At 37.7% G+C, this 16,598-nt stretch overlaps 1 long non-coding RNA gene across 1 annotated transcript in view; it reads right to left on the bottom strand.

The window, feature by feature from the left end:
• Window positions 1-3,478: 3,478 nt before the first annotated feature.
• Window positions 3,479-16,598, bottom strand: part of LOC129505339 (uncharacterized) — a 33,500-nt gene continuing 20,380 nt past the window's right edge. Inside the window, exons 2-3 of the long non-coding RNA XR_008663509.1 lie at window positions 14,718-14,803; window positions 3,479-3,662 (exon numbers count right to left, since the gene is read on the bottom strand). This is a non-coding gene — a long non-coding RNA (uncharacterized LOC129505339). The remainder of the gene's footprint in view (window positions 3,663-14,717; window positions 14,804-16,598) is intronic.

Genomic DNA, 16,598 nt, shown 5'->3' with positions numbered 1-16,598 from the left:
GGGTCATAGTTCTTTAATCTCTCTTGGAAGACCTCAAGAGTCTTTAGATTTAGCATTTTACTGTATGGGGTGGCACCATGAGCTGATACTGCATAGCTAAATCACCTTTAGAAAAACTGTAATGTTGGTTTCTTCAAAGATATTTAATGCATCCAACCATGTTAACACTTTATTTGGTGAGGTGGAATCTAAATGACTATTACTGTATCAACATCAATTAACATGTATGTATCTCTGTTAACTAGACAGACCAATAGACTCTTTGAACTGTAGTAACCTTAGGAACAAGTACTCTACACATGCTTACCGCGCCTCTGCTTGATTTCATTCCATAAATGTTCATCTCCAGCTCATTACCTCACATTGCAGGTCATATTAGCTGGAGATGCTTCTCTAGTCTTTAAACTGAGTAGAGTTGAAATTCGCTTATTCCATCTCTTAATTCACAGATTCTCCTTCTGTGTAATAGTCTACATAACAGTCGAAATTGAAAGAGAGGGGTGAGTATACCATATTTGAGGAGTGCTTAGGAGCTTATAATTTTTACATTCCTAGGGGAGCTCAGTTATTTGAGCCTTCAACTCCTGATTTCAGCTCGAGTCCTGATCTCAGGGTTGTGGGATCAAGCCCTGCACAGGGCTCTGTGCAGTCTCCTTGTCCCTCCCTCCCCACTCCCACTCTCTCTCTCAAATAAGTTAAATATTTTTAAAAAGGTTTTTTTCCCCATTCCTAAAATCAGTATTATATACTTTCATTCTTGTAAATATCAGAAACCCATGCTGTTTACCCTTTTCCAGTTTAGCGTCCCACTCTTAAGGCTAAGAATTAAATAGTTAATATAAAAAATTGATGCCCCAAAAGTTATTTTTTTTAAAGATTTTATTTATTTATTCATGAGAGACACAGAGAAAGAGAGACAGAGACACAGGCAGAGGGAGAGGCAGGCTCCATGCAGGGAGCCCGACGTGGGACTCGATCCCGGGACTCCAGGATCATGCCCTGGGCCCAAGGCAGGTGCTAAATTGCTGAGCCACCCAGGGATCCCCAAGAGTTATTTTTAAATTAATTTTTAAAAGATTTTATTTGAGATGCCTGGGTGGCTCAGCGGTTGAGCATCTGCCTTTGGCCCATGCGCCAAACTGAGCCATCCATGTGCCCCCAAAAAAAGATTTTTAAGGAAAAGCATCCAAAATAATTCTCATAAAGTAGAATATTAATTTGCTGGCACTGGTATAGAACACTTAACATAGTTTAAACTTGCTTCTCCAAGATAAGGTTAAGTTTGCAGCTTGATATAAAAATTTAAATGTTGCTTAATCCTGGGCTTTCAGGAATTTTATAATTAACTGATTTTAAATGCAGTGTAATTTTTAACATGTATAAATTTAGCGATTTAACTTCCTTTATAAAATGTATTACAAAGAGGATGAGAGTTACTTTTTCCTTTAATCGCATTTTAGATCATATTCTAAAAGAAGGGAGAAATTTTTCATTTTTATTAAGTTCTTATAAAACTTCAGGTCCCTCAGGCCCAAACTATTCCTCTCCTTAAGCAGCAAGATAGATTTATAATTATGGCTGCTTTTATTTTTATACTTATTTTGAAAAAATTTATGAGTACAGTCCTAGTGCATTTATGTCACTGATGGAAGAATGAGAATATTGTCCTTATTAGGGTAGCCATTAGGTACTGAATGCTCCTTAGCATATTTTTTCTTCAACGTGTGAACTTTAGAAATATGAATCAGGAAATTCCATTAAAATAGTTAGAAAAGCACATTTTGTAAAGTTTATTGCATGCTGTTTGAAAGTTACCACCATATTCCTTCATCTTTGTCTTAGCAAAAATCCTAGAAGAGATCTGAGAATCCTAAGAGTAGGTGATGAATGTCATTGCCATTTTCAGCCATTTATGGATATGAGAGAAGATGAGGATGTTTTCACTCTTTAAGCATTTATCACTGACATGCCAACTGGTTATAGCTTTAAGTTTAATGTAAGCAGTTTCTTTATAGTATTGCTGTGACTCTAATCTAGATCTTGAATGGCCATTTTGGGGAAACTAAGCATAAATGATGCAGATGTATAGTATTTTCTGCAAGCAGATAAAATTTTTGACTTAGATTGTTTGCCACTATATAAGTCTGTTTTGTGCATGTATAAAGGAAGTGACTTGAAAAATCTGATTTGAGAATTTTCCAAATCTATCATACTGTCATTAATGTCCTGCTTTTTAATGGAATCTTTTTTATTATATTCTCACCTTTATTAACATAATTCATTGTTGGAGATGATCAATAAGACAATTGCATTTTGCAGGTCTTAAAAAAACAGCATCAGTTTTACTTTTTAGCCACAAGTACATGCAGAAGGCCAAACTCAAGCCTGACAGTAAAGCCAAGTCTTAAGCAATTGAAATTAAAGACTATATAATTGAGTTCTAGTGTAATAATTTAAGAATATTTAAAAGTATTTTCATTGTGGGATGGATAATGAGAGTATGGTATATATTTAAGCCCTTTGATATTTTAGTTTCAGAGTTGAAAGCTTTCCAAGGCTTCTAAGAAGTAAAGCCACAACTCATTTATGTGGCTTTCTCATTCATGGACACAGGAGAAGGGACTTACATAAGCCTCACGAGGTGCACTATATTGGAAAGATGATTCCTCAAGCAAAAATTTTCATTATTTGAAGATGTGATTTAGAAAGTTTTCAGAATAAATGGAGTTTCATGTGAACTTTATATGTTTGAGCAGGTAAATCTGGTGAGTAATAAAATAATTTTCCTTTAATGTGTCCATTTGGTATATGAGATCATTATTATTCAGATTAGGTATATTTCTTTAGCTTTATTAGAGACTCTTTGTTTTTTCTGAAAAAAGATTTTATTTATTCATGAGAGGCACAGAGAGAGGCAGAGACACAGGCAGAGGGAGAAGCAGGTTCCCTGCAGGGAGCCTGATATGAGATTCGATTCCAGGACTCTGGGATCATGCCTGGAGCCAAAGCCAAAGGCAGATGCTCAACCGCAGAGCCACCCAGGTGTCCCTGTTTTTTTCTTCACAGTGATCAAAATTACCATAATACTGTTGTATTATACAGTGACTAAACTAATTAGCATGAACTCTTCAAACACAGCCAAAGCATTTCTATTTTAAAATCCATCCTTGGGATCCCTGGGTGGCGCAGCGGTTTAGCGCCTGACTTTAGCCCAGGGCGCGATCCTGGAGACCCGGGATCGAATCCCACGTCCGGCTCCCGGTGCATGGAGCCTGCTTTTCCCTCTGCCTGTGTCTCTGCCTCTCTCTCTCTCTCTCTTTCTCTCTCTCTCTCTCTCTATCATAAATAAATAAAAATTAAAAAAAAATCCATCCTTAAAGAGAAAATATTTTGTAGGATAATTGCTAGTAACAAAAAAAAATTGCTAGTAACAATATTCATTTTTAAAATAAATAATACAGTAAAAGTATATATAATGTGGATTTAAAAAAAAGATTTATTTATTTATTCATGAGACACACAGAGAGAGAGACAGAGACAGAGACATAGGTAGAGGGAGAAGCAGGATCCTCACAAGGAGCCAAATGCTGGACTCGATCCCAGATCCCAGGATCATGCCGAGCCCAAGGGAGATGCTCAACTGCTGAGGCATCCAGGCGTCCCTGTAACGTGAATTTTCAAAGTGAATCCATTGTTTGAACATTGTATTTTCTCTTTTTGCATTTGTGCTTGACAGGCAGTCACACATTGTCTACCCTCATCTCAGCGGGTACTACTTTAGCTCCTTGTTTACCTTTCTCTGATCTTTGGCTAACTTCTTTCAACTATATCCAGTTTTAGATATAAATACAAAGCTAAGGATCCACTTCATCCTCAGACTAACCTGATGTGAATGTTAATCTTATTTGCCAAAAATAATGTCAATTAAAAATGTTTTATTCTAAGGGTAACCATGTAAATTTACTGCCTAGTGTATTACTCTCTACCTTAAATTTGACCATTTTGCCCTATGATCTTTCTTATTTAAGCCAACTGGCTAACAAATGCAGAGCAACCCTCAAAAGAGGAGCATTGTTGTCGCTTCTAAATAACCTTCTTCAGGGATTTTCAAACTGTGCTCTAGGATTGTAGGGGTTCTTTGAAGATGCCTCTCTGGGTGTGGAGTTAGCTGGTGTAGAGTAGGTGGGGCTTTAGGCCCTCAACCAGACCTCTAAAACAGCTTCACTTTTATCTTATTCCTTGTGCTTTCATGGCCTAGTGGGTTTTTTAAAATTTTTTTTAATTTTTAAAGATTTTATGTACTTATTCATGAGAGACACAGAGAGAGAGGCAGAGACACAGGCAGAGGAAGAAGCAGGCTCCCTGCAGGGAGCCCGATGTGGGACTCATCACACCCTGAGCCAAAGGCAGACACTCAACTGCTGAGCCACCCAGGTGTCCCAGCCTAGTGTTTTTTTTTTTTTTTTAATTTTAACTGCCAACTTAATTTTAAAATATTCATGGGTGACAATAGTAATAGTAGCTTTTATTTATAAAGTGCTTATCATATGCCAGCCTCTGCTTTAAATATTTTCTAATATTAATCCATTAATCCTTAAAAACCAGTAAGATTAAGCATTTCATTATCCCTATTTACAAATGAGGCTTAAGGATATTAGCTTGCCCAAGGGGTCATGGCTACAGGTGACAGACTTTGGATTCAAATCTCGGGAAATGTAAGGTGCCATCCCCCCACTCTCCCACACTTGAGGCAGACAGGGCCAATGTTAAAATTATTTAACATTCATTCAACAAACACATTAGTATAATGTCACATGACCATTATTATGCAACCCATTAGATCCTTGTTCATAAAAATGTTTGAGTGTATTTATTAAATGTTCTATGAATAAAAAGTTCCTCCCTAAAAGCTATCTTTGATGCATTCTCTTTCCAATTATTTGTAAAAGTAGAAATCACTAAGCCGTGCTGAAGGGAATGAATCATAGTGGCTGGGTCCAATGACAATGCTACCAACTAGGAATTTCTTTTTTTTTTTTTTCTTTCTCCAACTAGGAATTTCTTTGAAGAGAGTTGAAAGAACCACTTTCTGCTGGTGAGGGTGTTGGCAAGATCTATGGTTGCAGTGTATAGTGAACTCCGTGTGCCTCTTTTGCTCCTGGTTTTGGTTTTGTCAAATGAGAAAACAGAAGAGCTGTCCTATTTGTAGCTGATCAGGGCTTACTGAAAAGTCAACCAAAGCCAGTGATTCTAGTACATGGAGGAATGTTAATTAGGATTGGGAGCATACATGAAGTAGAGAGAGAAAAGACAACTAAAAAACTATGTGATTCTAGGATAAGATTTTAGAAATGTAGGAAGAAACAGTATAAATTAAGACTGGAGATGATATCAGGATTATATATATATATTGATATCAGGATTATATTAAATGGTGTTTGGTAGCACTTCAGGTTCGGTGAGAGAGGTTTAGTTACATGTGTTTCAAAAGATTGCTCCCCTTCATAGTTCTAAGTTGCTTTATTAAAGCATCTAAGCCTAAACATTAAAAGTTAAAGTTTTGGTGTGTGTGTGTATGTGTTTGGTTTTTTCAAAAAAGATTTTATTTATTTGAGAGAGAGAAAGCAGGTGCCCAAGAGAGCATGAGCATGGGGGAGGGACAGAGAGAGGGCCACTGGGGAGGGGCTGAGGGGTGGGAAGCAGAGGAGCAGGGAGCAGAACCCCATCCAAGACCCCAGGATCATGACCTGAGTGGAGGGCAGACACTTAACCAACTGAACCACCCAGGCACCCTTGTGTTGCTTGCTTGCTTTCTTTCTTTCTTTCTTTCTTTCTTTCTTTCTTTCTTCCTTCCTTTCTTTCTTTCTTTTTTTTTTTTTTTTTGCCCCTGTGTTTTTTTTTTAAGTAAACAACCAGGCCACTGCAGTTATCTGATGCTACCACATACTAACTGCATGGAAAATATTCCACAGAAATAAAAAGCCCTTTTGAATGTTAACTTATAGATATATAGATCAATGGCAAATATCAATGTTTGATATAGTTCTTTTCCTTAATGATTTAGTGTAATGATTATGATCTAGGCCTAAGATAAATACCAAAAGTTCTTTATCACTTTAACAACTGAAATTATTATTATTTTTTAAGGATTTTACTTATTTATTCATGAGACACACACACACACAGAGAGAGAGAGAGAGAGAGAGAAAGAGAGAGGCAGAGACATAGGCAAAGGGAGAAGCAGGCTCCATGCAGGGAGCCTGATGTGGGACTTGATCTCGGGTCTCCAGGATCGAACAACTGAAATTAAAATACTGTAATATCAGAATACTCCCATGTGGTGGATTAATAGATGGCCATCACTTTTTTGGGAAAAAAAATCTACAGAAATTAAGAGAGTTACAGAAAAAATTCTTCCTTAACCATAAAATTTCTGGCCCATTATTTATTGCATAACTATCATCAGGATAGTGCTATGGTAATAGTACTTGCCATCAAAATACTATTTACATGGCAAATAAGCAAACAAAAATAATTCAGTGTAACTGGTGAAAGATAAAATATTCTAGGAAATGGATCACGTTATTTCTTAAAACTATAATACTCTGAATTAGTAAGTATCAGGTTAATTGAGATTATCATGACTCCTAGAAGAGACTCTCTGGAAAGCAATTTGGTAATATGTTTCACAAGTTATTAAAAAATGTTTATGCCCCCCAAAAGCACTTCAAGAAAACTGTCCCACAGCAGAGATGATTTTTATACAAGAATGTTTTTCAAAGTGTTATTTATAAGAAAGAATAGGGGTGTCTGACTCGCTCAGTTGGTAGAGCATGCAACTCTTGATTTTATGGTTGTGAGTTCAAGCCCCATCTTGGTGCAGAGATTACTTAAGAATAAAATCTTAAAAAGACAAACATATTCCAGTCATGTAGGAATAAATAAATTATATTAGGTACCAAGTAATATTTTCAAAGAATATTTGATAATTTAGTGTATATCTTATCTAAATATTAAGACAAAAAGACACAAACTGTAAATAAATACACAAAAATGTTAACTTTTGGATAATTTTTTATCCCTTACTATATTTTCCAAATTTTTTCCAATAAACATTTATTTTAATCGGAATATTATATGATAAATCATATATAAATCAAAGCATTTATTATTTTAGGAAACAAAGATCATTTCCATTTCAGAGCTTATGGAAATTGTGCTCTTTGATTAGTTGGTTGCCTTATTTCATTTTCCAAACAAACATAGCTTCTTGTGGATCCCTGGATGGCTCAGCGGTTTGGCGCCAACTTCGGCCCAGGGCCTGATCCTGGAATCCCGGGATCAAGTCCCACATCCGGCTCCCTGCATGGAGCCTGCTTCTCCCTCTGCCTGTGTCTCTGCCTCACTCTCTCTCTCTCTCTCTCTCTCTCTGTCTCTCATGAATAAATGAATAATATCTTAAATAAAAAAAAAACATAGCTTCTTTTTTTCCTGATAAGGGTAATGATGCTGTTACTTAAACACACACACACACACACATACGAAAATACAGAAATGTACAAATAAATAAAAAGAGACATGAAAAATTCCCCATAATCTCAATACTCAGAAACAGTCATTGTTATCATTTATTGTATATTCTTCCAAATAACGTTTATGCATGTATGTCTATTTCCAGGGCTGGTTTTCAGGGATATACAGCAATAAATAAGCATATTATTTACCACTGGTAACTGTTCTGGTGGTTTGGTGTCCATGCCTACTGGTAGCAAAATACGTTATCACCCTTTCATAATCTATCAATTGGTTCATCAATCAGTTGGTTAATCTATTTTTATATTTTATACAATTGATCATATCATATGCTCTGTTCTATAATCTGTGCTTCTTTTCATGTCACCACATAGTAACATCTTTTTATGTTAATAAATAATATAGCTCTACTTCATCATTTTAACAACCGCATTATACTTGATTGTGTTTATTTTTTAAAGATTTTATTTATTTATTCATGAGAGACTCACATAGAGAGAGAGGCAGAGACACAGGCAGAGGGAGAAGCAGGCTCCAGGCAGGGAACCCGATGTGAGACTCGATCCCGGATCCCGGGATCACACCCTGGGCTGAAGGCAGACGCTCAACTGCTGAGCCACCCAGGCCACCCTGATTGTATGTTTAGAAAAACCTTCTCTACTTCAAAATTATTAAAACAGCCATTTGTATTTCTTTCCACCTAAGCTTATCTTGAGTCCCGTGGTCAGCAAACTTCTTCTGTAAAGTGTCAAAGAGTAAATATTTTTGGTTTTATGGACCATATGGTTTCTATCAAAACTGGTCACTCTGTCACTGCATTGGGAATATAGCCATAGGCAATACTTTAGCAAATGAGTGTGGCTGTGTTCCATTACAATTTTACTTATGTATACCAAAATTTGATTTCATATAATTTTCACATGCCATAAAATTTTTTTTCAACCGTTTAAAAATGTAAAACCATTCTCCCTCTTCTTAGCTTGCTAATCATACAAAAACAAGCAGCAGGTCAGATTTGGGCCAGAGCTTGCTGACTTCTATAGCTGAATGCTTCCCTTCAAAGCTCTCATTTTCTGCCAAGAAGTGTATCAGTGTCACACCTAAGTTTCCTTCAGTTAGATACTAACCTTCTTGAAAACTGTTCTTTGAATGGTACAGAAAATCCCTCAGGAATGTCACACATTTCCAATCTAAATCCTAAAACCATAAAATTTAGAAGGAGGCTGAACACCTTCATTTCTGGTCTAGAATCACAATGATTTCGCTTTTCCAGAAATTGAACATGTTCACTGAATGCAGTGGTGTATTTTATGAATTCCATTTCTTTCTTTACTTGTAAAATTTTCCTGATGTTTTTATATTTTTACTGAGACAAAATTGACTTGATATTGAAGACAAAGACGTTACCATAGTATTATGGTCTTGGGAAGCCACATTCCCAAGCTTCTGTACATGCTGCTTTTTTATAGTTTGTACTGCTTAAATATTGCTATTTTTTTTAATTCAGCAACTGCCACAAAGGAATACTGAGCATTAATAGTGACCATGTACTCAGAAATGTTTTGTTTGCCAAGTACTCTGCCAAAGTCCTAATATACATTATCTTGTTTAATCATCATATAAATTGTATAGTGGATATTTAGGTCCATTTCACAGGTTTAAAAACTGTAGGTCATGAAGGTAAATACACTCCCAGCTAGCAAGTATAGGATCAGAATTTAAATCTAGATTAGGGAGTCTTCAAAGGCTGTGAGTGCTCCTGAGCAGTGCTAGCCTAGATCCTTATAATTTATCTGCCACCCCAATTAAGTATAATTTTTGGTATTCAATAAAAACCTTGTTAGAAGTTATTTTGATGTAATTACAAAGGCCTGTTTCTACAAGATCCATATCCCACTCAAAACAAATTACAAATTGGCCAGCATAGTCCAAGGCACAGAATGAATTAAGCTCAACAATTTAATTACATTATAAAAACAACAACAACAGGGATGCCCGGGTGGCTCAGTGGTTGAGCTCCGCCTTCAGCTCAGGGCCTGATCCTGGAGTTCTGGGATCGAGTCCCACATCGGGCTCCCTGCATGGAGCCTGCTTCTCCCTCTGCCTGTGTCTCTGCCTCTCTCTCTCTTTGTATCTTTCATGAATAAATAAATAAATAAAATCTTAAAAAAAACAAACCCTGCAGTGGACAGAGGTATGTTTTTCTGTGATACAATACATACAGTCAAAAAACCTTTTTAACATATTTTTATCTATTACCTTTTTGCTGTATGGATTTTTAAATTTAGGCTTCTGCCTTTAGTGTCTTGTATAGAAAGGCTTTCCTCTGAGCACCTGGGTGGTTCAGTCGTTAAGTCTGTGTTAGGCTCAGTCTTGTCCTGGGGTCCTGGGATCAGACTTCCTGCTCAGCAGAGGCTGCTTCGCCCTCTCCCTCTGCTATGTTCTCTGCCTCTCTCTCTCTTTCAAATAAAATGAATGAATGAATGAATGAATGAATGAATGAATGAATGAATAAATAAATAAATAAATAAATAAATAAAATCTTAAAAAAGAAAGAAAGAAAAAGAAAGGCCACCCTCAATTCAAAATTATTAAAATAGCCCTCTATTTTCCTTTCAACATTTCTCATAAAGTAAGCAAATCCCCAAATTGTTAGTAAGATTGCTTGGCAATTTATTTAGAAGAAATCCATATCAGAGGATCTGAGTTTAGTATGCTTTCACCTTGGTTTCAGTCCCAACAAGTTGATAACAATTTTATTGTCATATCCTCCTCCATTACAAGTCTTGACATCTGAATTTGTCATGTTCAAATCTAACTTTGCTTTTTAACAGATTCAGTTACCTTTGAAACTGTGCTTCATGTTTATGAATTGCAGAGAAACCCATGAACTGTGGAAAGACAGTCCTAGAGAATAATCTCAGAATACTCTCTAAATAGTTATCTCACATTTTAAATGATTTCTTAGGTGGACTCTTATTAATTTCCCACAAGAGATAAAATGTAATACAGAAAGTGCTTGTTGTATAGCTTTTCATTTTTTTTTTAAGATTTTATTTATTTATTCATGAGAGACATAGAGAGAGAAGCAGAGACACAGGCAGAGGGAGAAGCAGGCTCCATGCAGGGAGCCCGACGTGGGACTAGATCCCCAGTCTCCAGGATCAGGCCCTGGGCTGAAGGCAGGCGCTGAACCGCTGAGCCACCCAGGGATTCCCCATTTGTTGTATAGCTTATGTGTGTACCTGTGACACTTCATGGAGAAACTGGCTAAAATGTCAATCTCTCTAAAGCTCCACTAAGTTCTTTATCTGTTCTTATTATTGAGATTTATCATTCCCCAAATGAGATCTATGGGTTTGCAGGTGGAGTTGGCCATTAGAACTTTTTGTTTTGTTTCTTTCTGGTTCCACAGAGATGCTCTATTTCTATAGCCTTCCTCTTCTGCTCAAGGTGAACTACTACTGAGTAGCATGTGAGTTTAATTTCACTTACATTTCTTGTTATGTGTTTTTCTGATGAGAAACACGTAAGATTGTAAAGATAAGTGAGTATAAGCAGTATACGTAACTGGCAGAGGTTCTCAATTTTGTGCAAAAGAAGTATATATTCAAAGAGGTTCTTAATTTTGTGCAAAATAAGTATATATTCACAGAAAAATTAAAACCTGGAAAGTCTTAGCATTTGCAGTTGTTATTCCTGATTGATGGGATTGTGGACAATTTCATTTTCTTTATAATTTCTTTTGGTATTTCCAAAACTTTAACACAAACATATAGTACTTTTACTTTAGAGAATACTTACTCGGGTCTCTCCTTAAGTAAGGATAGAATCTGTGACTTGTTTTTTATTTAAAACATTTTTTTTTTAAGATTTCACTTATTTTACAGAGGGAGATGGCATGAGAACAAGTAGGCAGAGCCGAAGGCATAGGAGAGGGAGAAGCAGGCCCTCCGCCGAGCAGAGTGCTCAATGTGGGGCTCGATCCCAGGACCCCAGGATCATGACCTGAGCCAAAGGCAGATGCTCAACCACTGAACCTCCCAGGAGCCCCCGTTACTGGTTTTTAACCAATAAAATATGAGACAGGTGAAAAAAAAGAAAAAGAAAATAGTTCCTTGGGAAAAAAAACATAAGCCTCTTCCCTTTTGCTAAAACATATTGGAATTGCTATTATTTGTTACAATTATAACTTTATTTCTAAGTAAAAATAAAAATACAGCAACATATAAAAGATAATTATCAAGTCATTGCTTATTCTATAGCACTGTAGAGAATAAGGTGATGAAGAAAACCCCAGGACACGGGGACAGATAGAGTGCAGACTACTGAACAACAAATGGTGGGGAGACATTTAGAATCTGAGAATAGTTTCACATCCTTTTTGCTTCCTTCTATTTTTTTAAAATGAATATTTCTTAGAATGAGAATTCTTGAAAACCAAAAGATTTCTGTATTTATTATTTAAAAGACTAAATTAACTCTTTGATTACTAGCACTGGTGATTATAATTTTACCATTTTAAGGAAATTTATTTATTGAAGTAGCACATATAGAATACTGCCCCAAAAGAGTCTCACATGAAGCCAGTTAAGACCTAAGAGAACTGGGGATCCATGGGTGGCGCAGCGGTTTGGCGCCTGCCTTTGGCCCAGGGCGCGATCCTGGAGACCCGGGATCGAATCCCACATCGGGCTCCCGGTGCTTGGAGTCTGCTTCTCCCTCTATCTATGTCTCTGCCTATGTCTCTCTCTCTCTCTGTGACTATCATAAAAAATAAAAAATTAAAAAAAAAAGACCTAAGAGAACTTTTTAAAAATTCAAATGTTATGTTTCATTTCTTGATCTTGGTGATAGTCATAGGGGTGTTTTCATTTTGTAAACATTCATCAAACCCTATACGTAAAATGTGTATACTTTTCTGTATGCATTACACTTCAATGAAAAAAAAACTCTGCTTGAAAAAAAAAATCTCACCACAGCTTCTGTCTTTCTTCAATCCATTGTGATAATTCTGGTGTTCAGTTCCCCTAAATGTTCCTTTTTATCCCTACAATTCAAGATGGGGCCAATCAGTGTCCTTTCTTGGTCTTCACTCTATGTTAGGAAGGAGGGAGGAGAACAGAAATCTAGGTGGTTGAGTTGGTATTAGTGTGTTAAACCCTGTATATAATTTAGAAATATAGACCTTGTGATTATAATCAGAACTCTGGTCTGCCCCCACGGGCTTCTACCTGCCTGTAACTTGGAGCAAAGCAAGATTGTTTTTAAAGTACAGTGATAGGGCTTATGTGTTTTAATATTTCCCTAGGCTTTTTTTTTTTTTTTTTTGTATTTGGCTATTTACAAATTTGACAATTCAGAGAACCAGGAATTTATTCCTCATTATCTCAATCCCTCCTCTTATCAGCTCTCTGTGTTATGGAAAGGAAAGCTGATATTTTTTCATATCCTCAAGTTAACATGCTGCTTTTCTTGGTAAAACATCAGATTCTTTTACCTGAAGGTAAGGAAAATGTTCCCCATGATCCCTCCACCGTTACGGAATCGTGTGAGAGAATGAGTCTTAAGACGTATACAAATTTAAAAAAACAGTATTTAGTCTTCATATTTACCTTGTTGTGTTAGCTTGAATAAACACAAGTGTGGAATATTTTGTTGGTGTAGTTTGCATTTGCTACTTCCCAGGAAAAATACATTTCATCATCTCTATCAATGAATGTTTTATTTAGGGACGCCTGGGTGGCTCAGCAGTTAAGTGTCTGCCTTCGGCTCAGGCCGTGATCCCAGGGTCTCAGGATCGAGTCCCACACTGGGCTCCCTGCATGGAGCCTGCTTCTCCCTCTGTCTGTGTCTCTGTCTCTCTCTGTGTCTCTCATGAATAAACAAATAAAATCTTTAAAAAAAATGTTTGGGACGTCTGGGTGGCTCAGCGATTTAGCACCTGCCTTTGGCTCAGGGCATGATCCTGGAGTCCTGGGATCGAGTCCCACGTCGGGCTCCCTGCATGGAGCCTGCTTTTCCCTCTGCCTGTGTCTCTGCCTCTCTGTCTCTTATGAATAAATAAATAAATCTTTTTAAAAAAAGTTTTATTTAAATATTTAAACACCAGAAATACTCGATGCAAGTATGTAAAAGTATACTCAAAATTTGAAATTACTCAAAAAGAATTATATTGATTCATATATATATGTATGAATATATATATACCATACATTTCTAGACTAAACATTAAACATTAGTTCTATAATTAAATGTTTAAGAGTGACTTCCTTCAGGGCACCTGGGTGGCTCATTTGGTTAAGTGTCTGCCTTCAATTCGGGTCATGATCCTGTGGTCCTGGGATCAGCCCTGCACTGGGATCCCTGCTCAGCTGGGAGCCTGCTTTTCCCCCTGCCTCTGCTGCTTCTCCCCTTGTTTTTGTGCTGTCAAATAAATAAATAAAATCTTTTTAAAAAACCCAGCAACTTCATTTCTGGCTTTTCTATACTTTGTATATCTTTCTAGTATCTGCACATCTAACCTTCCATGGATGAGGTCCAAAGAAAGTCTATGTACATGTAAATGCATTCCCCCCCCCAAATCATTAAGAATGCATGCCACAAATACTTTCAAAGAGCATCTGAAATTATTCAGTGCACATAAATCTTAAAGCTTTTAAGTATAAAAAGCCATGATAAAAAATAAAAAGACAAAAATTTACGAATTTATGGCAGACAGATTTACTGGAGTGCCTGGCTGGCTCAGTTGGTAGAGCATGCAACTCTTGATTTTGGGACTGTGAGTGTGAGCCCCACGTTGGGTGTAGAGATTACTTAAAAATAAAATCTTAAAAAAAATTACTGTTCTGTGGGTATAATGAATTTTTAGAAGACAGTAAGGAAAATACCAATACATGAACTGAAAAATAGATATGGGTCATAAACTGGCAATTCACAAAAAAAGAAATAGAAATGGCCAACGAATGTGTAAAAATATCACACTTCATTAGTAATTACAGTGCATGGAACACAACAATGGGATGCATATGGTTATGTAAAATCTACAAAAATCAAGAATTTTGAATGAACTGTCGCCTGATACCTAGGATGCTGAGAAATGAGCACTCTCATTTGCTGTCAATGTATGTAAAATGCTGGAAACTGTCAGGAAGGCAATATGACCATATGCCTCGGATTCATACCTTTGGCCAACGGAAGTAGCTTCTGAGATTCTCTTCTAAATAGTAATAGATTAATTCGAGGATGTATGTGTTGGTATTGTACACCACTGTGAAAAACAGAAAATAAAAACCACCTCAATGTCTGACAATCACAAATAAGGAAAACAGAGACTAAGTATTTAAGAAATTTTCCAATGCAGCAAATGAAATGCAAGGCTGAACTTAAACCTGGGTCTGTGTGCCTCCCGCACCCTTCCCTAAGCTCCTTTATAAAGCTGGTGGTTTTCCTGAGATTTTCTTGAAGTGTCTCTCAGATTCTGGTATCACGAGTTTGCTTCTGAGCTCAGTATTAGATGGTGGTTTTCAACCCTGCCTGAGGCCCAGCCTCAACACTCTGGGGTCCAAGTAAGATTCTGGAGCCTGGGGGAGTAACACTGCTACACAACAAAACCTCTGACACCCTCCATCCCAAGGTTGGGAGACTGGCACAAAAAACCTGGACCCAACATTGCATCAGCACGATGGCATATCTCATGAACGCTAATTGCACTTAGATATACAGATTGTCACCTTCTCCAGGAACCAATGCCCTGGCTGGCTGTCTTTTCTGTTTTATTTTCTCACTAAAGAGGTGGTGCTTCTAAAAGCCTCTACTGTAGTTCCTTTGCCAAACATTCTGACATGGAAGGACAATGGTTGAGATGTTTCTCTCAGCAGATAACTATGATCTCTAAATTAGATTTCTGACTATCTGCATCGGAGGCTGCAGCTAAACAAGCCAAACATCTCCCACACCCTGGTTCAATTGTCAACTAAACCTCATGACCCTAAATAGTGATTTTCAAAGAATGCACCATCACCTGAAGCTTGCTAAGATATGTGAATTTGGGATGCCCCACCCAGAATCCTCTGGGTCCTCTGGCTGAGGACGGGTGTGGGGGGTGGGAAGGTGCAGGAAGGGTGGGGCCCCGAAGTCTGTGTTTTAACAGGCCTTTCGAGGGATTCTGAGGAGCTCAAATAGGAACCGCTGCACAGAGCCTGCAGTCCGCATCCTTTCATATGCCCACTCATATAGTATGTCTTATAAATTGACCTATTGAGATAACTTTTTTAAAGTTGTATTTTACTGAGCCTCAACCAAGAGTCATGCAGAATCCTGGATGGAGGGAGGACATACAAGAAGCCAAGTTGAGATTCTTCTTATTCTTAGGTGATGGCAAGAGTAATAGTATGAAATGCAGTGAGTAGGTGAAGCCTTGTGAGACTGCAGTTCATGATTAATTTCCAAGGGAATGAGGAGGAGGAGGACGAAGAGAAACTCCGTGGTTAAACAGGACTGTAGAATCCTTTGCCCCAGGCTTAGGCCTGCTAGGATCCATCCTAGAGAGCTGGAGGTTTATTCAGTGTTTACGCACTTCTTCCTCAGCTTGTCATGCTGTAGACAAGTGGTTGATGTGTGCAGACTCTTTGAGAACTTGTCAGGGCATACTGACAGTATTTCTACAGAGTATGCATATTTGGGGTCGGAGTGCTTGCAATACTGGAGCCGAACCATGAAGGAGGGCATCCTGAGAGTGTTTGCCACGTGACTGAGAAAGGTGAGAATCACTGTCACTGTCTTCTACACTTTGTCCCCGCCACTGCTGCTCTTCCTGGACTGAGATGCCTCTGCTTTTGAGAGCTGAATATCTCTAGGTGCAATGAGTAAGGAGGGTTACTCTGGCTCTGCATGAAACCTAAGGCTCTGGAGAAAGGAAGGGAAGTAGGCAGAGGGAATCTGATCCCAGAGGAATCAGAGGGGTGAGGCTCCAGGGATGGGAAACCCTTTGCTTGTCTTTTCTACCAGGCCCTCTTCCTCTTTTCCTTGGGGTTCCCAAAGATGTATAGCTGCACGTGCTGGTC

The sequence above is a fragment of the Nyctereutes procyonoides genome, unplaced genomic scaffold, assembly GCF_905146905.1.
Source record: "Nyctereutes procyonoides isolate TBG_1078 unplaced genomic scaffold, NYPRO_anot_genome, whole genome shotgun sequence".
NCBI lineage: Eukaryota > Metazoa > Chordata > Mammalia > Carnivora > Canidae > Nyctereutes > Nyctereutes procyonoides.
The sequence above is the reverse complement of the archived record's forward strand: the minus strand, read 5'-3'. Positions and strand labels throughout refer to the sequence as shown.